The 22474-nt window shown below is 51.4% G+C and overlaps 1 protein-coding gene across 3 annotated transcripts in view; it reads right to left on the reverse strand.

The window, feature by feature from the left end:
• The window catches only part of LOC147018539 (uncharacterized), a 282825-nt gene that overhangs the window by 198759 nt on the left and 61592 nt on the right, over positions 1-22474 (reverse strand). The gene's annotated exons all lie outside the window — the stretch shown is intronic.

Below are 22474 nucleotides of genomic sequence, written 5' to 3' on the forward strand. Positions count from 1 at the left end.
GGGATGTTTCGAATTTAAATAATGTGTTTTCATCTGAATTAATGAAATCCAATATCCCAGTGCCTCACACACACAGCTTGCTCACAGCATCTGTTTAAACGTGTGACACGGAATTGTATTGATATTACAGGAAAAAATGTATTCGCTCAGAGAGAGGGTCGTCAAGACTGGAATAGTCAGTCTTTCCTGGAATGCTGTGCATGCTCAGTCTGTTGAAGCTTTCAAACGAGATCTAGGAAAGGTTTGGTGGGATGAACATTTCCACTTGCACTAACCATCACTCAATCATGAGCATGACGTCCTGCATCAACCATAAAATTAACCAAGTACCATCCATCCATAGTGCAGACCAGAAGATCTACAGGATTACCTTTACTTCCGTAGAGATGATGATGATGATGATGATGATGATGACGACGATAAAGAAAAAGAAGATATATCCAATGAAATTGCTCATTGAGCAAGGAATTGCCCGAATAACTTTGTAATATCTCCATGATCTCTGAAAAAACAAAAACCTGGAAATCAATTTGGTTCTTATAAGTCGATAGTGCTACTGTTTAATAAGTTATAGCACTTAGTTTGGTCATTATCACAACTTCGAAGTCGGACTTGAAATGGCGTTTTAATCGCACTTTGAAAGTTTTGACTCGACCCCCTGACATTCGACCCTCGACCGTTAAGAAGGGTGTTGGTGTGACACCCCAATGAGACGTATGGTTGGATGCAGAATTGGAAGACGCACATTTTGGATTTGGCTTGAAGTCGATACGACCATTTTAGCGGACGTTATTGCGAAAATAATTTCGGTTTTTCGGTGACCTTGAACTAGATGCACCAAAAACGACAAGTGTCTAAGTTGGACCATGGCCGACGTCTGAACCCAGTTTGGTCATTATCGCTGAAACGGAGTGGCTGCTACAGGGTAAACAAACACACAAACAGCCAAACAGACACACAGAATGACACACACACAACTGACCAACATAATTGCCAAAATCTGAAGGATTCCGGCAATTAACAAGAAAGGCACTTGGAAGAGCTCATACCTTTGCAGTATTACATCGTTTATGGCCCGATCTCTCATTGATGAAAAATCACTTTGAAAATTCAATAATTCTCATATCCAGATCAAGATTTGGATCTTCACCAAAATCGAATCAATTTGTCCTTGCCACACACCCAATCTCTCCACCAAGTTTTATCCAAATCAGTCCCCAACTTTTTGAGATATCGTGCTATATGTTAGTTCAGCGAGATCTCTCAATGGTGAAGAATCACTTTTTTTTTTAAATCAGATCCGGATCCGGATTCGGAGCTTCACCAATATCTCATCGGTTCATCCTTGTCACACACTGAACCTGTCCACAAAATTTAATGCGAATCCGTCCACAACTTTTTAAGACATCCTGCACACAAACAAACAAACAAATGAAATTGCTCGTTGAGCAAGGAATTGCCGGAATAACTTTGTCATATCTCCATGATCTCTGAAAAAACAAAAACCTGGAAATCAATTTGGTTCTTATAAGTCGAAAGTGCTCCTGTTTAATGAGTTATAGCACTTAGTTTGGTCATGATCATAACTTGGAAGTGAATCGCACTTGAAATGGCGTTTTTATTGCAATTTGAAATTTTTGACCCGACCCCCCTGACATTCGACCCCCGGCCGCTAAGAAGGGTGTTGGTGTGACACCCCAATGAGGCAAATGGTTGGATGCAGTTTTGGAAGATGCACATTTTGGATTTGCTTTGAAGTCGATACTGTTACGGATTTGGAAGCCTCTTGCGCACAGACGGTCAGCAGTCCCCGCAGTTCAGTTATTTCGATAAGTATGTGTTATAGTTAGGGTCCCGTCCTTCTGTCTAATGGGTTAATTTCATGTGTGTGCTGTGGGTTTCTTTTATAGTCAGGTTTTTTTTACATCTTCAATCCATCCTTCGTTCTCGCACCATCGCCATCCATCGCCCACGTGCAACGTGTCACGTACAGGGGTGAGGTTCCTTCCGCCCACCATGAGCTCATCCAATCGACAGCGGCCGGCCCGACAGCCGACCCGAGGTCGCCCCTCCCCGCTACAAGTGTGGATGGAGAATAGGATGCTCCCCTGGTTGTTCCGTTTGGGTTCTCAGACACGCACGGGGGGGGGGGGGGGGGTGTCGTTGCTCTCTCCCACCGGACCTCCTCCAATCAGGAGGCTCTTCACCTCAGAGCTCCAACTCCGCCCAGGAAAGGAGGGGGTTCCACCCTGTCCAATCAGGGCAAAGATCACCTAAGGGCCGACTCCGCCCAGCCAGATGGAGTGTTCGGCCCATCCAATGAGAGAGTAGAGTCGTCGTCAAGAGGAGAGTCGAGTCGTCGTCAAGAGGAGAGTCGAGTCATCGTCAAGAGGAGAGTCGAGTCGAGTCGTCGTCAAGAGGAGAGTAGAGTCGTTGTCGTTGCTCTTGGCCCTTTGGTCTGTCATCGTGGTCATCTGCGATCGTGGTCTGCGGTCTTTGCGGGGCTCCTCATGGTGGTGGTGGTCGAGCAGCCAGGACCATGGTGCTCGATCGTCGTTCATGGCAGCCAGGATCGTGGGCTTGTGGATTCCGGGTCGTGGGTTCGAGTCCCAACGTGGTGGGTTGGAGTCAGTGTGACCGCACAAGGCGGACAGGTACCCGGCCAGGCTCTATCTCCCCCCCCCCCCAGCTGAACTATCCTCCTCGGCTGGAGGGTCCAATAAAGACCGTGTGTGTGTGTGTGTGTGTGTGTGTGTGTGTGTGTGTGTGTGTGTGTGTGTGTGTAGCCAGTCTGTTAAGTAGAATTGTTAAGTTCTTGTCACTCATTGTACATTGCATTTTATTCGTGGTTAAGTCTGCTCTGTGTCTCCCTCCCTTATAAATAAACCCTCTTGTTAAATGTTCCAGTACTTTGCCTGTCATTTCTACCATTGACCCAGCATGGTGCGGGCTTGAGAAATAGTGAGGCCGTCTGTGCCGTAAGTGTTCATTTGGTCCGGCACGGCTTTGGTAACTTCCGCTCAGTTACGCCGGATCCGAGTCAGTGATAGCGACTCGGTTCGGACAAAGTCGGTCGAGGGTGTGGCTTCCCCAGCAGTTAGACGGCGTGGGTACTAAGGTAAATTGGAATTAGACAAGTGGACCCTACCTCACGCCGTCAAAATATTGGCGACCACCGTCCTTTAAGTGACCCGTCGACTCCGGAGTTATCCGGGGTGACGACCTCTCAATTCCGGTGTTCGGTAGGAGACGGCCCGACTGCTCCGTCTGGCGGTCGTCCTCACTACTGAACCCGGCACCACAACAATACGACCATTTTAGCGGACGTTATTGCGAAAATAAGAATTTCGGTTTTTCGGTGACCTTGACCTTGACCTTTGACCTAGATTCACCAAAAACAACAAGTGTCTAAGTTGGACCATGGCCGACGTCTGTACCCAGTTTGGTCATGATCTCTGAAACGGTGTGGCTGCTACAGGGTAAACAAACACACAAACAAACAGACAGACAGACAGACACACAGAATGACACACACAACCGACCAACATAATTGCCAAAATCCGAAGGATTTCAGCAATTAACAAGAAAAAAGACCGTGCATTGCCCGATACTTGCAAAATCCACTCCCTCTCCAAAGGTTGCCATGGATACATGAAATTGTCCATTTCATTAAGATTAAAATTCACAATCTTAATCAAAGTTCAGGTCAATCGGATGAAAATTAGTTATTTTTCAGATTGAAATTGATGATTTTCGGAGTTTAACCTCAAGTTCATCTTTTGACCTCAAAAATAGTTGGTTTCCAAATTCAGCGATGTACTATGCAATTGCTGTTTCATTTTCAGGTTAATCAGATGAAAATTGACAATTTTTCAGATGAAAATTGATGATTTCAAAAGTTTGGCCTTGAGTTGACCTTTGACCTTTTGACCTCAAGAATAGTTGCTTCCGCAATTCAGTGATGGACGATGTAAATCGTGTTCAACTTTCAAGTTAATAGGATGTAAACAATATTTCAGTTGAAAATTGATGATTTTAGAAGTTTGACCTTGTGTTGACCTTTGACATTTTGCCCTCAAAAATAGTTGGTTTCCCAATTTAGCGACGCAATGTGCAAATCTTGTTCAAATTTCAAGTCAATCCGATGAAAATTGATAATTTTTCAAATAAAATTGGATGATTTTCGTAGTTTGACCTTTTGAACTCAAAAATAGTTGGTTTCCTAATTCAGTGATGCAATATGCAAATCTTGTTAAAATTTCAAGTCAATCAGATTTTTTAAATGACGATTTTAGAAATATAACCCCAAGAAGACCTTTGATCTTTCACCTCAATATCAATAGGCTTCTCAGTTGAGACTACCTCTACAACTTGGTAAAGTTTCACGACGATCGGTTTAGAATTGTGACCTGTAGGCAACAAACAGACAAACAAAGAGACAGACAGAAGAACAAAATCGACTGACCAATATACTTGAAAATCTTTGATTTTGCAAGTAACAAGACGACGACGTCATGCAAAACACGGTACTTGCAAAATCCATAAAACAAATTTGACCTCAAAAATAATTGGTGGTTCAATGAAATGACCAAATAGGCAACTCCTCTTCAAATTTCAAGTCAATCGGATGAAAATTGAGGATTTTAGAAATCTCAACTAAGTTGTTGACCTTTGGCCTATGTTGAACTTTTGGTCGATATTGACCTCAAAAATAATTGGCGGGTTGAATTCAGTGACCTGAAATATAAATCCTATTCCAATTTCAAGTCAATCGGATGAAAACTGACAATTTTAGAAATTCGGCCAACGTTGACCTCGAAAATAATTGGCTTGTTGAATTCAGTGACCTGAAATATAAATCCTCTTCAAATTGTAAGTCAATCAGATGAAAATTGAGGATTTTAGAAATACCACCTTAGTTATTGACCTTTGGACTATGCTGACCTTTTGGTTGAAGTTGACCTAAAAAATAATTGGCTGGTTGAAATCAGTGGCTTGGAATATAAATCCTCTTCAAATTTCAAGTCAATAGGATGAAAATTTAGGATCTTAGAAATCTCACCGAATTTGTTGACCTTTGGCCTATGTTTAACTTTTGACCTTAAAAAAAATTGGCGAGTTGAATTTGTTGATCTGAAATATAAATCCTCTTTAAATTTCAAGTCAATTGGATGAAAATGGACAATTTTAGAAATACAACCTTGGTTGTTGACTGTTTTTTTTTGTTTTTTTTTGGTGTACATTGTCAAGGCTCGTATGAGAGCTAACACACAATGCACAACAAACAAGGGGGGCAGGAGACTAGGTAAGCAGGAGAGGGAAGGAGAAAATAGTTGAGAACAGAGATATAAGAAGATCTGTGGAAGGGAGACAGATGGGGTGGGGAACATGGGGTATACAAGATGGACACCACAGGGACTTTCAGGACCTTACATGACATGGAAGGCAGGGAATTTGAAAGAGGTAGGTTTGGGGCAGATTAACAGGGGTAGAAAAATATCGTGGTTTTGGATGGGGGAAGATAAGAGATGGTGGTGAACAGCTGTTTTGAAGACCTGGAGGGAAGAACAAGAGAGCGTGGGAGTTTATTCCAAAGGTGGGAAAAAGAGGAATGAAAGGGCGAATGTGAGCAGTGGTTCATGATTTTGGTAGTTTTACCAGAAGGGGGTTGCTAGTGGACCTTGAGCCCCCTGCGGAAATATGGGGGGGGGGACATATAGCAGACAGAGCAGTGGGGGCGACACCGGAGAGGAGACAGTGGAAGACAGAAAGACCACCGACCTGCCTGCGGTGAGCTCAGGAGCTCAGGTGGGCTGAGGAAGGACTTTGAATGACGGAGGATGCCCAGTCAGCGACTGGCTGTGGAGGCCAGGTTGGAAATGTCGCTTTCCCAGGAAAGATCATGGCAGATAGTGAGACCCAGAAGCTTGAATGAAAGGAATTCTTCCAGAGGATTGTTGAGAAAGTCGATGGGGGGGAGGGGGGGGTTCCAAACGGTCCTTTCAGAGAGACATAGTGAGAGTGTGAGATTTATCAGGATTGAAAGACATGTTCCACCTGTTGATCCAGTTTGTGATTTTACCCAGATCTGCAGATAGCAAAGAAGCTGCGACTGCTTGCCGGTCTGAGGGATGACAGATGGTATGGCAGAGGGTGAAATCCTCAGCAAAGAGATAAAAAGGATTTTCCAGAGAGTCGGAGAGATCATTGATGAAAACCAGAACAAGAACAGGGCCCAGAATGCTGCCTTGAGGAACTCCAACCTGGACAGGAAGAAGGGATGAGAGAACTCCATTTTGGGCCACACATTGACTGCGACAAGGGAGGAAGTCTGCGAGCCATGAGTGGAGATGCCATGAATGAGCTTCCTACACCTCTCTACTGGCAGTTTGGCCTACTATTGGGCAAACTACTCCAGTTTTCCCAGATTTGAAGGTGCCTTCTCCCAACTGCTGTTTTCAGATCTCTCCACAGGTGTTCAATGGAATTTAGATCTGGACTCATTGCTGGCCACTACAGTCAGTGAGTGGTTAGAATGAGCTTTATATATTGAAGTGTGTGTGTGTGTGTGTGTGTGTGTGTGTGTGTGTGTGTGTGTGTGTGTGTGTGTGTGTGTGTGTGTGTGTGTGTGTGTGTGTGTGTGTGTGTGTGTGTGTGTGTGTGTCCTCCATAACTCCAGAAATGAAACCCAGCAGCCTGAAACTTTGCATGCAGATAAAAGGAGCTCCAAGTAAATGCATGAGTGAAAATTGGGTGTTTGGGTTAATTAAAACTCCCCTTTTGAAGATAATTAATGTCCTTATTTTATTATATCCTTTATCAGACGCATCCTCGGCCACCTCGCTCTCTCGGAACTTAAGGCGTGTCCAAAGTAACCTTGCTGAGGTCTGAAGCCATCATGTTTTTTCGCCTGCTTAGCCATACCTTGACTTGGAACAGGCCGCAACGATTTCTTAACGGTAATTTTTTTTTTCACCTTCCTCACTCATATTATGAATGCCTGTTCATCATAGCTACAAATCGCTGGGTACAATGCAATGCTTATAAATGCCTGGAGATGCCAGCCTTCATGGCTTTATTTCATTTCCGCACATCATAACCTCGAGAATCTCTTTAACTAAAAATAATTTTGTGTACACAATGATACACTCATAAACTCCAGCGTTTTCTGAACTACCAAGGCTTTAAAAAGACACCATAATACATCGCTAAAGTACCACAACGAGATATCGCGAAAACGCCAATTTGTACTTCTTCTTTTTCTCCTCTAAAAACAATGTAAAACTGTAGCGCGACTTAACTCAATAACTGCTTAAGCCATGATGGTGATTCCGACATGAGGAAATTACTTTGTCTCTGGGCTAGTGCACGCAACCCAAAATTTTATATATATATATATATATATATATATATATATATATATATATATATATATATATATATATATTGTTGTGGTTGACGAAATTCACAAACCACCATTCAGGTCCCTTAGGTGAGATATCTCGGTAAGTATATGTGTAGTTAGGCCCAAACCCGTTGTCTAGAGGGAATAAATGTCATTCATGCGGGCTGCGACTCTTCAGGATAGCCGTTTTTCTTTTACTATCTTTATTTTGGACCAGCCGCCATTACTACCACCACCAACCACGTCTCAACAGCCATCACAACAACAACCACCAACCACAACGCCGCTTCACAACAACCACCAACCGCAACGCCGCTTCACAACAACAACCACCAACCACAACGCCGCTTCACAACAACCACCAACCACAACGCCGCCTCACAACAACAACCACCAACCACAACGCCGCTTCACAACAACAGCCACGACCTTTACCGTCACAACTCGCCACCATCGCATCCACACCATCTCGCGCCACTCGTGGGCACCGATACTGGACTCGTGCAGGGCGCGCACCGAGCAGCGTATTCAGAGACATCACAGACTTTCCGAAGAAAAACGGATCAAAAACGACTCACGCCCACTTTTGTTCCGTCCAATCGGTGAGCGAGGGGCGATTTGGCCCCTGCCTCCAGGGCGTTGGAGGGCGGTCGCTATATGCAAATACATGGATCAAAAAGCATTCACGCCCACTTTTCCTCGGGCCAATGGGGAGCCAGTTAGAGAGGTGAAGGGTCGGAGGCAGAGGGTCAAGGGTGAAAGAGCGAAGCCACGGGGCTTATATAAACGGCTGCGTTCGTCAGTAAAAGAGTTGTGCGGAGTTCAAGAGAGTCGTCGGTGGAGCTGGGAAGAGTTGGGACGAGCCAAGAGAGGAGACGGAGAGGGCGAGTAGACGGAGCTGTGGAGAGGTGACGGCGGCGAAGGCGGACGAGGGGGTGCTCGTGTCGGTGCCGGGAGCTGCACAGGGAGAGGCCAGCAACGCGACCGAGGTGGAGGAGGAGACGCTCGCCGCGGGACCCGAGACAGGGTGATATCCTCCTTCCCCCGAGCATCAGCAACCCCCTCCTGTTTCCCCCCGCGCTGAGATAGTGCGACAAAGGGGGCCCCTTTCCCACCCCCTACCAGACACTGTCCGCGAGGCCCGCGGAGTTGAGGCGCCACCGCCGCTCTGCGTCTCATCATCAGACGGTAGGCCCGACCCGGTCTCGGCCCCAGGCCCGCCTCATCCTTGAGGGTGGTTCTCTTTTCTTTTGCTTTGGGAATATGTGTTGTCGGCGCCGTCTGTGAAGTAAAATTGTATAAGTGTTGCCGTGTGCCCGGTAGTCGGTTAGATCTGCATTGTTGCATTTGCTTTTTGTGTAATATTGCATTGTCTTCTTCTTTTACATGTGCTTTTGGTGGAATTGTATATGTGTGCTTTCCGTTCATCGCGAAATAAATGTGCTTCATGTTGAACTGTTTTCCCGCTTCGCTTCATCTTTTCTTTCATTGAATCTCCATCTTGCTTCACGTAAAGGGTTGGTCGTGGGCTAAAACGCCCGATAATTAATCGAACCGTCGAGGCCGACGAATAACACCGCTCGGTTATCCCGATAGTACGGAACGGGTCGCTTAAAGTGGCCCGTGTCCGAAGTCGACCTGCGGCGAGGTGCGATCGCCCGGTCTACCCTCCGTGTGGGTACTTAGGTAGGTCGAATTTGGCGAGAAACCCTATCCCACGCGGGGGCCGATTGGCACGATCGTGGTGAGACCGAAAGGTCCACCCGTGACTGGTTCCCGGCGTTAGTCCGAGAGGGTCACGACTGGATTGTCCGTCCGGTGGGCGACGTGCCGCGATTCGAGTTACGTGGCCGTTCGCACGCCGGCGGGCGCGAATCCGCAACACTGGTGTCAGAAGTGGGATATAAACCCATCGCCCTCCTCGCGGCACTGGTATCGGAGAACGGGAAAACGGGCTCTCCTGTCTCCGGCTAAATTCACGGGAATCGGTCCAGGGGTGAGAGAAGCGACCCCCGATTCCCTCCAAATTACGAGCGAGCTAAATTAACCCTTTAAGAGAAGCAAGATGGCGTCTCAAGGCGAGCGGGAGCCGGGGGTATTAGAAATGGATGTAGAACGTGTAGAATCCATGGCCCAGGATGAAATCCCCGTGCAGGAAATGTTGGTTGTACAGGAAAACGAACTCGCCCAACTGAACCCAGAGCCCGAAATAGGTGCGGCAGCGGCCGCGGTGTATGACACCTCCCCTCCCCCTCTCCACCAAAACCCCCCGACCCTTGCCGAAACGGCTCACCCAAGCGCACCCGACATGGCTCAGCTATGCGCCATGCTGGCGGCAATGACAAATGAAATGAAAAACGAAATGAAAGGCTTGAACGAAAAGATGGATGCGAATGCACAAAAGATGGATGCAAACGCAAAAGAATTTATAAACGAAATAAAAAGCATGAGCAAGCAAATGAAGGAAGAAACGAAAAAGCTGCGGGGTGAGACGCAGAACATGGGCCGAAGCCTGCAGGCGGGCATGAAGGCAGAGACACGGGAGATGGGAACGATAGAGGGAAGACTACACGATGCAGACGGGGTAAGTGACGCACACACACACACGGAGGTAGTGGAGGACAATGGGGGTGAGCTGGTGGACTGGGTGGAGGCCCGGTGCGAGCAGCTGGGTAGCCTCCTCCAGGAACGAGGGGAGGGAGTATGCCCCCTTGAGGCGAGTCACGACCAGGTGAGTTCGGTCGTGCTTCGCGAGGTTGAGGGGACGAGTGCTGCGGACGGGTGCACGGAAAGCTTGGGGGGTATAGAGGCCCCGGAGACCCTTGTGGGGACACGAATCCCCAGTGTAGTTGTCCCTGTGTGTGTGGTGCAAGGTGTGAGTGCGTCCCCGTGTGTGGAAGCGACCCCGTGTGTGAGTGGTGTGGTGGCGATGGTGCCGGAGTACGTGCTTCCCAGCACGCCGTGTGTGGATGAGGCACCGTGTGTGGAAGAGGCCGTGTGTGTGGATGAAACGGCCAGTGTGGATGAGGAACCGCGGTTGAGTGCCCCCGCGTGTGTGAGTGAGGGACGGTGTGTGGATGAAACACCGCGGTTGAGTGCCCCCGCGTGTGTGAGTGAGGCACGGTGTATGAGTGAGGCACGGTGTGTGGATGAGGAACCGCGGGTGAGTGCCCCCGCACGTGTGAGTGGTATGGTTTATGCAAGGGAGACCGTGTGTGTGAGAGAGCGGTATGTGAGGGAGATGTCGGTTGGCATGCAGGAGCACGCAGCCGCGTCTCCCGGTGTGAATGTAATGGAATGGAGTGTGAGCGTCGTAACACGCAGGTGTGCGTGGGTCGAATGGCGACGACGGCGACATGTGAAGAAAGAAAGCCGGGTAGCGGCTGTAGTTGTTTCGGGGACCGTGCCGGGTTCACCCAGCAGTGAGCACGAGGTCCGTGCTGTGCAACGCACGAGGCCCCCACGTGCTCGCTTGCGAGAGTGAAGTCCCGGTCCGGAAACGCCAGCGGTGGATTTGCCGATCCCGCGGACGGACAAAGTTTAGGCAGGATTATGGATTTGGACCGGACGGGTTCTCCACGCGGGCGGGTGTGTTAAGCTCCAACGGGCAGAGCACATGTGTTCGCGTGGGGAACCCCTCGAGACGTGGGGCTTGTGTTTTTTTTTTATGCGCACGGTGACGCCATGGCTGCACGTGGGGTTGGAATCCGGCAGGAGGGGTATCCCTGCCGGATAGTACCGTCCGAGGAGGGACGAGGAACACGTGCAGCTGCATGACGTCACGGTCAGGTGCAAAGTGCGCGAGCTGTGAGTTGCCGCGCTGGTGATGCGCATGAAAAAAAAAAAAAAAAAAAAACAGCAAGCCTCACTTTCGGGTGCACAGGATTCCTGGGCAAGGGGTGGAAGACCCCCTTACCAGGGCACAGGATGGAAACTAGTTAGGGGGAAGGGTTAGCTTAGTTAGACCGACTTCATGGGGCAGGGGTAAGTCCTCATGGAGTCCGTGGAATGGATTAGTTAGAGGGATTGTTAGTCAGATTTAGGTTGGGAAATAAAATGATTTATTTGGAGACAGTGACAGACTTGTGAATGTGTAGAGGGGACGTAGTTTAGCTACGTAGTGTTAAAAGGAACGTGCTACTAGTTTAAGGGACGACGTGGGAGCACGACTTAGTTAGGGGATGTAGTTAGAAGGATGGCAGAGTTCAGTGGTGTGTGTGTTGAAGAGTTGTTGGTGAGTGAGTGAGGCCAGCGGGTCTGTGTGTATGGAGCGAATGGGGAATGCATGGTGCGATGAGTGATTGGGGGGAGGAGTGACTCCCGCCCAAGGGACCCCGGGGTCAGTGTAGATTGAGTTAGGGGGTCAGTCAAATTTACAAAATGGAAGTCGTTTTGTTGTTGGTGGGAGTGTAGGCTCGAAACCCATTTGGATGGGTGCAGGAGCCCTGTTGACGGGTTGGGAGCGTGGCTGCGAAAGGTGAGTATCGCTGAGTGGGTACTCCGGGCACCAGGCTAGTCGGCCGTGGTAGGCCAAGGGCCCATGGGGGGCCGGGATAGCGTAGTGGGCACGGGTGCGCCTGCTTGGTGTGGGGGCCCGGGGCGCCATTAGCCGCGTGGGCAGTGTTGTGGGCACGGGTGACCCTCGGAAAGGGGCCCGGGAAGCCAGCCTGCCACGTGTGCGTTTCAGGGGAGGTGCCATGGGGGGCACTCCCCGGTATTCGGGAGCTGGTAGGCTCGGAGGCAGTGTAGTGCCCGGGGGTGCCATAGCGGGAGAATCGGCAGAGGGTCGTGCCTGCCAAAGGGAGCCACGTGTCCCAGCCATGAGACCGTGTGAGGGCACGGAGAGAAAATTGGGGGGTGAGGCCCGAAATTGTGAGGACACCAACACAGGCGACGGGAATCTGGGTTGTTAGAACCAATAGTTTAAGCGAGAGGCGCTTGTTGAAAGCCCCGGGGTAGTTTAACAGTTAAATGGTTAGGGTAGATTAGGAGATGTACCCCTCCGCACCATCCATCCCCTCGCTGTCGTTGTGGGCCGCTGGACCCACTTTGGTTATAGATCGCCGAACTCTGGGGAGGCCATTCTGAGGCTTGAGTTGGGCCTCGACACAGGACGCTAGCTCTCCCTTGTTCCCCTCCGGGAAGGGAACGTAGGGGTTGGGAGTAGGCTAGGTGACAGGATAGGTTAGCCGAACAAAGACGATAAAGGGGGTTAGGGGACGATTTATAGTGGGGAAGTAAAAATAAAAAAATAAGTTGGGGCTAAATTGGGGTTTGACAAATTAAGGGAGTGGATATGGACAGTGACAGGCAAAGGCGATAGGTTGGGAGGGAGACCGTAGGGTAGGTCCGAGCCCGCCTTCCGAGTTGCCAGCACCACCGCACTCCCTCCACCAACCTCCACTGAACGGCAAAGGCTGGCCAGCTTCATCTGCTGGCTGCGTTGCTGCAAGGCAAAGGCCGGCCCACTTCATCGGCAGCTGTTGTTTTGCTGCAAGGCCTGTGCCATCGGCTGGCCGTGTTTTGCTTCAAGGCCTGTGCCGGCCACTTCATCTGCTGGCTGTGTTGCTGCAAGGCCTGTGCCGGCTCACTTCATCTGCCGGCTGGCTGTTTTTCTTCAAGGCCTGTGCCGGCCCACTTCATCGGCAGCTGTTGTGTTGCTGCAAGGCCTGTACCGGCCGGATCGTCTGCAGCTGTTTTCTTCAAGGCCTGTGCCGGCCAGTTCGTCTGCCGGCTGTGTTTGCCTGCAGCGGCCTTCTTCTGCGGGCTGTGTTTGCCTGCTGCCTTTGCCATGCCATGCCCACTGCCCCTGTTCACCAGCCCCGGTCAATTCTTGCTTTGCCCCCCCCCCCCTTGTTCATTGCCATGTGCGCCAGGATCAGAAAGCAACAGTTTGCAAGCTGCGAGAACTGCCCTGTTGGCAGCTACAACACGGGCCTGCACTGGCGGCCCGTGTACCGTGTTTGTGTTCATCCATCCGTTCGTTGTGGTCATTGCGTGTGCCACTTGAGCTGGCACGGAGACTACGTTTGTGCAGCCCATGCACCGTTGTGGTTCATTGCGTTCAGTTCAAACCGTTCATCCATCCATTCGTTGTGTTCATTGCGTGTGCCACTTGAGCTGGCACGGAGACTACGTTTGTGCGGCCCATGCACCGTTGTGGTTCACTGCGTTCAGTTCAAAAGGGAAGGCCTTGGACTGCGTGTGAGCAGCCGGCCACGTTCCCTGTCACCTGCATTATTTGAGTCAGAGACTGCATGCGAGCAGCCTGGCTCCCTGCTAACTGCTTTCTTTTTGCAGAGTTCATTGATCCTGGGCCATGGTTTAGTGTAAAATTTGTAAGTTAAGGTTAAGATGTACTGTACATATGAGTGCGCCCCCGGCATGTTTGTCTTAGCGCCGGCAATTTTATTTAAGTCGTCCGTGTGAGTGAGTTTGTTTAGGTAGTTACTCAGCCCTTAGGTTATTTATTTTGGGGACACGAATACCATGAATGTCGCACTCAGGGATCCCTAGGTAAAATGTACTAGGGGAAAACTACACATGATGGCACACGAAAATTTGACGACTCGGGACGAGTCTGTAAAAAGGGGAGGGGGTAGTGTTGTGGTTGACGAAATTCACAAACCACCATTCAGGTCCCTTAGGTGAGATATCTCGATAAGTATATGTGTAGTTAGGCCCAAACCCGTTATCTAGAGGGAATAAATGTCATTCATGCGGGCTGCGACTCTTCAGGATAGCCGTTTTTCTTTTACTATCTTTATTTTGGACCAGCCGCCATTACTACCACCACCAACCACGTCTCAACAGCCATCACAACAATAACCACCAACCACAACTCCGCTTCACAACAACAACCACCAACCGCAACGCCGCTTCACAACAACAACCACCAACCACAACGCCGCTTCACAACAACAACCAACCACAACGCCGCCTCACAACAACAACCACCAACCACAACGCCGCTTCACAACAACAGCCACGACCTTTACCGTCACAACTCGCCACCATCGCATCCACACCATCTCGCGCCACTCGTGGGCACCGATACTGGACTCGTGCAGGGCGCGCACCGAGCAGCGTATTCAGAGACATCACAGACTTTCCGAAGAAAAACGGATCAAAAACGACTCACGCCCACTTTTGTTCCGTCCAATCGGTGAGCGAGGGGCGATTTGGCCCCGCCTCCAGGGCGTTGGAGGGCGGTCGCTATATGCAAATACATGGATCAAAAAGCATTCATGCCCACTTTTCCTCGGGCCAATGGGGAGCCAGTTAGAGAGGTGAAGGGTCGGAGGCAGAGGGTCAAGGGTGAAAGAGCGAAGCCACGGGACTTATATAAACGGCTGCGTTCATCAGTAAAAGAGTTGTGCGGAGTTCAAGAGAGTCGTCGGTGGAGCTGGGAAGAGTTGGGACGAGCCAAGAGAGGAGACGGAGAGGGCGAGTAGACGGAGCTGTGGAGAGGTGACGGCGGCGAAGGAGGACGAGGGGGTGCTCGCGTCGGTGCCGGGAGCTGCACAGGGAGAAGCCAGCAACGCGACCGAGGTGGAGGAGGAGACGCTCGCCGCGGGACCCGAGACAGGGTGATATCCTCCTTCCCCCGAGCATCAGCAACCCCCTCCTGTTTCCCCCCGCGCTGAGATAGTGCGACAAAGGGGGCCCCTTTCCCACCCCCTACCAGACACTGTCCGCGAGGCCCGCGGAGTTGAGGCGCCACCGCCGCTCTGCGTCTCATCATCAGACGGTAGGCCCGAGCCGGTCTCGGCCCCAGGCCCGCCTCATCCTTGAGGGTGGTTCTCTTTTCTTTTGCTTTGGGAATATGTGTTGGCGCCGTCTGTGAAGTAAAATTGTATAAGTGTTGCCGTGTGCCCGGTAGTCGGTTAGATCTGCATTGTTGCATTTGCTTTTTGTGTAATATTGCATTGTCTTCTTCTTTTACATGTGCTTTTGGTGGAATTGTATATGTGTGCTTTCCGTTCATCGCGAAATAAATGTGCTTATTGTTGAACTGTTTTCCCGCTTCGCTTCGTCTTTTCTTTCATTGAATCTCCATCTTGCTTCACGTAAAGGGTTGGTCGTGGGCTAAAACGCCCGATAATTAATCGAACCGTCGAGTCCGATGAATAACACCGCTCGGTTATCCCGATAGTACGGAACGGGTCGCTTAAAGTGGCCCGTGTCCGAAGTCGACCTGCGGCGAGGTGCGATCGCCCGGTCTACCCTCCGTGTGGGTACTTAGGTAGGTCGAATTTGGCGAGCAACCCTATCCCACGCGGGGGCCGATTGGCACGATCGTGGTGAGACCGAAAGGTCCACCCGTGACTGGTTCCCGGCGTTAGTCCGAGAGGGTCACGACTGGATTGTCCGTCCGGTGGGCGACGTGCCGCGATTCGAGTTACGTGGCCGTTCGCACGCCGGCGGGCGCGAATCCGCAACAATATATATATATATATATATATATATATATATATATATATATATATATATATATATATATATATATATATATATATATATATATATATATATATATATATATATATATATATATATATATATATATATGTATATATTGTTACGGCTGTGGAAATTCGCAAACCACCATCCAGGTCCCGTAGGTGAGATATCTCTTAAGTACATATGTAGTTAGCCCCAAACCCATTGTTTGGAGGGAATTAATGTGATTCATTCGGGCTGCGACGCTTTGAGCCAGTCGTTTTTCTTTTTCTATCTTTTATTTCAAACAAAACCAACGAGGACGCTCGGTGGGATTTTCCCACCTGTTTTTCGCGCCATTCTTCTCCGCGCTTGGTGTGAGGGAGGAGAAGCAGAGTGGGGCAGCTGGCGCCCGATTGGTGGATGCGCGGTGTGACGCGGCCAGGGAGGAAGAACGCCCCTCTTCGAGACCTTTCTCGAAGCGCCTCGAAGGGGCGTGGAGCAAAGAACGGGGCGGAGCAACAGGGCGGAGCTCCGGGATATAAAAGGTCGGACACAGGCGGAGCGGTTTTGTGGTTGCTCTTGCCCTCTTCCTGTCTTCCGGCTCGCTCGTCCTCTTCTCTTGCTGGTGGCCGCTGGCCTGGTCTGCTGTGGTGCAGTTTCAAGACCCCGCTGGCGGGAAGGAGCATCCGCCATTCCCCCCTCCCGACCTCGGGCATCCACATTTCCCCCCCCCCCTTCTATCCGCGCTGGGATAGCGCTGAAAACTCCGTCCGTGGCGTCGAGCGGCCAAAACGTGCCGGCGCGAGGCACGCCGGAGAAGCCTCGCCTACCACGCTAGGGCATTAGAGTCGCGGCCAGGCGGGACCACGTCGACGGGCGTCGGAGAGGGACTCGACGGCCCAAAAGGGAAGTCACCTTTTTCTTTTCGGGGTTTTTTTGTATGGATCTTGTGGCACCGTGTCTTATAAAGTAAAACTGTATAAGTGTTGCCGTGTGTTCGCGTATTCGGTCGTAGCTCTGCATTGTTGTTTTTGTTTTAAATTGATAGATGTGCATTCTGACTGTTTAACTGTATATGTGTGCTCTCCGTGTGTCGTGTAAATAAAGTGCATTATGTTGAATTGTTCCCCGTTTCGCTGCATCCTTTCCTTCGTTTGAATCTCCATCTTGCTCCACGTAAAGGGTTCGTAGTGGGCTTAATACGCCCGACAATTATTCGGAACCGTCGAGGCCGGCGATAACACCGCTCGGTTATCCCGATAGCACGGAACGGACCGCTTAAGCGGTTCGTGTCCGGAGTCGGCCTGCGGCGAGGTACGATCGCTCGGTCTACCATCCGCGTGGGTACTTAGGTAGGTCGAATTTGGCGAACAACCCTATCCTACGCGGGTGGCCGATTGGCACAATTGTGGTGAGGTAGAAAGGCCCACCCGTGACTGGCTCCGGGCAATAGTTGCCGGAGGGTCACGACAGATTTGTCCGTCCGGTTGGCGAGGCGGCCGCCATTCGAGTCGAGCGTCCGATCGCACGCCGGCGGGCGCGAATTCGCAACAATGTCTTCTTCTTCCTCTTTCGGCTGCTCCCGTTAGGGGTCGCCACAGCGGATCATCCGTTCTGACCCGAATAATGATTTGGCACAGGTTTTATGCCGGATGCTCTTCCTGACGCAACCCTGGTCGCCTCTTACGACACAGGGATCTGGTACACCTATTCTAACCGGAGTATACCCTGGCCCAGTACACTGGTACTCATTTCGCTGACCTCGGAAGGATGACAGGCTGAGTCAACCCCCTGGTGTATTAATACAGTGGCCCAACAGGGCTTGAACTCAGGACCTTATGGATCCCAAGCCGCTGCCCTAACCACTGCGCCAACACCAGGCATATATATATATATATATATATATATATATATATATATATATATATATATATATATATATATATATATATATATATTGTTGTGGTTGACCAAATTCGCAAACCACCATTCAGGTCCCTTAGGTGAGATATCTCGGTAAGTATATGTGTAGTTAGGCCCAAACCCGTTGTCTAGAGGGAATAAATGTCATTCATGCGGGCTGCGACTCTTCAGGATAGCCGTTTTTCTTTTACTATCTTTATTTTGGACCAGCCGCCATTATAACCACCACCAACCACGTCTCAACAGCCATCACACAACAACCACCAACCACAACGCCGCTTCACAACAACAACCACCAACCACAACTCCGCTTCACCACAACCGCCACGACCTTTACCGTCACAACTCGCCACCATCGCATCATCGTCATCTCGCGCCACTCGTGGGCACCGATGCTGGACTCGTGCGGGGCACGCACCGAGCAGCGTGTTCAAAAACATCACGGACTTTCCGCAGAAAAACGGATCAAAAACGACTCACGCCCACTTTTGTTCCGTCCAATCGGTGAGCGAGGGGCGATTTGGCCCCGCCTCCAGGGCGTTGGAGGGCGGTCGCTATATGCAAATTCATGGATCAAAAAGCATTCACGCCCACTTTTCCTCGGGCCAATGGGGAGCCAGCAAGAGAGGTGAAGGGTCGGAGGCAGAGGGTCAAGGGTAAAAGAGCGAAGCCACGGGGCTTATAAAAACGACTGCGTTCGTCAGAAGAGGGCAGTTCGCAGTTGGGAGTTCGCGGAGCCAGTGAAGAGTTGGGACAAGTCAAGAGAGGAGACGGAGAGGGCGATCGGACGAAGCTGTGGAGAGGCGGCGAAGGCGGTTGAGGGGGTGCTCGCGTCGGATTCGGGGAACTGCGGAGGGAGAGGCCGGCGGCGCGACCGAGGTCGTGGTGAGGATGCTCGTCGCGGGACCCGAGATTTTGTGAAATCCTCCTTTCCCCGAGCATCAGCAACCCCCTCCTGTTTCCCCCCGCGCTGAGATAGTGCGACAAAAGGGGGCCCCCTTCCCACCCCCTACCAGACACTGTCCGCGAGGCCCGCGGAGTTGAGGCACCACCGCCACTTCGCGTCTCATCATCAGACGGGTAGGCCCGACACGGTCTCGGCCCCAGGCCCGCCTACCCCCTCATCCTGGAGGGTGGTTCTCTTTTCTTTTGCTTTGGGAATATGTGTTGTCGGCGCCGTCTGTGAAGTAAAATTGTATAAGTGTTGCCGTGTGCCCGGTAGTCGGATAGATCTGCATTGTTGCATTTGCTTTTTGTGTAATATTGCATTGTCTTCTTCTTTTACATGTGCTTTTGGTGGAATTGTATATGTGTGCTTTCCGTTCATCGCGAAATAAATGTGCTTATTGTTGAACTGTTTTCCCGCTTCGCTTCGTCATTTCTTTCATTGAATCCCCATCTTGCTTCACGTAAAGGGTTGGTCGTGGGCGAAGACGCCCGATAATTAATCGAACCGTCGAGGCCGACGAATAACACCGCTCAGTTATCCCGATAGTACGGAACGGGTCGCTTAAGTGGCCCGTGTCCGAAGTCGACCTGCGGCGAGGTGCGATCGCCCGGTCTACCCTCCGTGTGGGTACTCAGGTAGGTCGAATTTGGCGAGCAACCCTATCCCACGCGGGGGCCGATTGGCACGATCGCGGTGAGACCGAAAGGTCCACCCGTGACTGGTTCCCGGCGTTAGTCCGAGAGGGTCACGACTGGATTGTCCGTCCGGTGGGCGACGTGCCGCGATTCGAGTTATGTGGCCGTCCGCACGCCGGCGGGCGCGAATCCGCAACACTGGTGTCAGGTCGTGCGATATAAACCCATCGCCCTCCTCGCAGCACTGGTATTGGAGAACGGGAAAACGGGCTCTCCTGTCTCCAATTAAATTCACGGGAATCGGTCCAGGGGTGAGAGGAGCGACCCCCGATTCCCTCCAAATTACGAGCGAGTTCAATTAACCCTTTGAGAGAAGCAAGATGGCGTCTCAAGGCGAGCGGGAGCCGGGGGTATTAGAAATGGATGTAGAATGTGTAGGATCCATGGCTCAGGATGAAATCCCCGTGCAGGAAATGTTGGTTGTACAGGAAAACGAACTCGCCCAACTGAACCCAGAGCCCGAAATGGGTGCGGCAGCGGCCGCGGTGTATGACACCTCCCCTCCCCCTCTCCACCAAAACCCTTCCCCAACCCCTGCCGAAACGGCTCACCCAAGCGCACCCGACATGGCCCAGCTAATCACCATGCTGGCAAAGATGAATGCGGATGCGCAACAAATGAATGCGGAAATGACAGCGAAGATAAATGCGAACATGAACGAAAAGATGGATGCGAATACACAAAAGATGGATACAAACGCAAAGCAAATGAAAAAAGAAATGAAAAAGCTGCGGGGTGAGACGCAGAACATGGGCCGATGCCTGCAGGCGGGCATGAAGGCCGTTAGCAGGGAACTTAAAATGGCGACTCCACGTGTGGGAGCGAACGAGCTGGAAGGGGGTACAGCGGCTGGCGGGCCTGCGGTGGAGGCGGGTGAAAAAAATAATTCGGGGGGCGTGTTGGGCGAGGGTCGTGACGATGACCGAGAGGGACAAACTAATTGGGGTGACGGAGACGTGCACGAGGGAGATAAGGGAAGAGACGGAAATAATAGTTGAGACAAGGGAGGTAAAGGGTGAAGAGGTGACTGAGTTGGCAGAGACACGGGAGATGGGAACGATAGAGGGAAGAGTACACGATGAAGACGGGGTAAGTGACGCACACACACACACGGAGGTAGTGGAGGATAATGGGGGTGAGCTCGCGGACTGGGTAGAGACCCGGTGCGAGCAGCGGGATGGCCTCCTCCAGGAACGAGGGGAGGGAGTATGCCCCCTTGAGGTGAGTCACGACCAGGTGGGTTCGGTCGTGCTTTGCGAGGTCGAGGGGAGGAGTGCTGTGGACAGGTGCACAGAGAGCTTGGGGGGTATAGAGGCCCCGGAGACCCTTGTGGGGACACGAATCCCCAGTGTGGTTGTCCCTGTGTGTGTGGTGCAAGGTGTGAGTGCGTCCCCGTGTGTGGAAGCGACCCCGTGTGTGAGTGGTGTGGTGGCGAGTGTGTCGAAGTGTGTGCTTCCCAGCACGCCGTGTGTGGATGAGACACCGCGGGCGAGTTCCCCCGCATGTGTGAGTAGTATGGTTTGTGTGAGGGAAATGGCACGAGTGAGTGGAAGGCCGCGAGTGAGTGGAGCCACGTGTGCGAGGGAGATGGCATGCGTGAGTGAACGGCCGAGTGCAAGGGAGACCGTGTGTGTGAGAGAGCGGTATGTAAGGGAGATGTCGGTTAGCATGTGTGAACATGCAGCCGCGTCTCCCGGTGTGAGTTTAATGGTGAGGTGTGTTAGCGTCGTAACACGCGGGAGTGCGTGTGTCGAATGGCGACGACGACGGCGACATGAGAAGAAAGAAAGCCGAGTAGCGGCTGTAGTTGTTTCGGGGACCGTGCCGGGTTCACCCAGCAGTGAGCAGGAGGTCCGTGCTGTGCAACGCACGAGGCCCCCACGTGCTCGCTTGCGAGAGTGAAGTCCCGGTCCCGAAACGCACGCGGTGGATTTGCCGATCCCGCGGACGGACAAAGTTTAGGCAGGATTATGGATTTGGACCGGACGGGTTCTCCACGCGATCGTGTGTGTTAAGCTCCAACGGGCAAAGCACATGTGTTCGCGTGGGGAACCCCTCGAGACGTGGGGCTTGTTTTTTTTTCTGCGCACGGTGACGTCATGGCTGCACGCGGGGTTGGAATCCGGCAGGAGGGGTATCCCTGCCGGATAGTACCGTCCAAGGAGGGACGAGGAACACGTGCAGCTGCATGACGTCACGGGCAGGTGCAAAGTGCGCGAGCTCTGAGTTGCCGCGCTGGCGCTGCGCATGTAAAGAAAAAAAAAAAAAAAAGCAAGCCTCACTTTCGGGTGCACAGGATTCCTGGGCAAGGGGTGGAAGACCCCCTTACCTGGGCACAGGATGGAAACTAGTTAGGGGGAAGGGTTAGCTTTGTTAGACCGACTCCATGGGCAGGGGTAAGTCCTCATGGAGTCCGTGGAATGGAATAGTTAGAGGGATTTAGATGAGATTTAGGTTGGGAAATAAAATGATTGTTATGATTTCGAAGACAGTGACAGACAGTGAATGTGTAGTGGGGACGTAGCTGAGCTACGTAGTGTTAAAAGGAACGTGCTGTAGTTTAAGGGACGACGTGGGAGCACGAGTTAGTTAGGGGAGGTAGTTAGAAGGATGGCAGAGTTCAGCGGTGTGTGTGTTGAAGAGTTGGTGAGTTGTGAGGTGAGTACTTGGTGGAAGAGTGAGGCCAGCGGGTCTGTGTGTATGGAGCGAATGGGGACTGCATGGTGCGATGAGTGATTGGGGGGAGGAGTGACTCCTGCCCAAGGGACCCCGGGGTCAGTGTAGAGTGAGTTAGGGGGTTAGTTAAATTGAAAAATGGAGGTCGTATTGTTGTTGGTGTGAAAGTAGGCTCGAAACCCGTTTGGAGGGGTGCAGGAGCCCTGTTGACGGGCTGGGAGCGTGGCTGCGAAAAGTGAGTATCGCTGAGTGGGTACCCCGGGCACCAGGCTCGTCGGCCGTGGTAGGCCAAGGGCCCATGGGGGGCCGGGATAGCGTAGTGGGCACGGGTGCGCCTGCTTGGTGCGGGGGCCCGGGGCGCCATTAGCCGCGTGGGCAGTG

Source organism: Eptatretus burgeri, chromosome 10, assembly GCF_056783735.1.
Source record: "Eptatretus burgeri isolate ZD-2024b chromosome 10, Ebu_testis_v1, whole genome shotgun sequence".
NCBI lineage: Eukaryota > Metazoa > Chordata > Myxini > Myxiniformes > Myxinidae > Eptatretus > Eptatretus burgeri.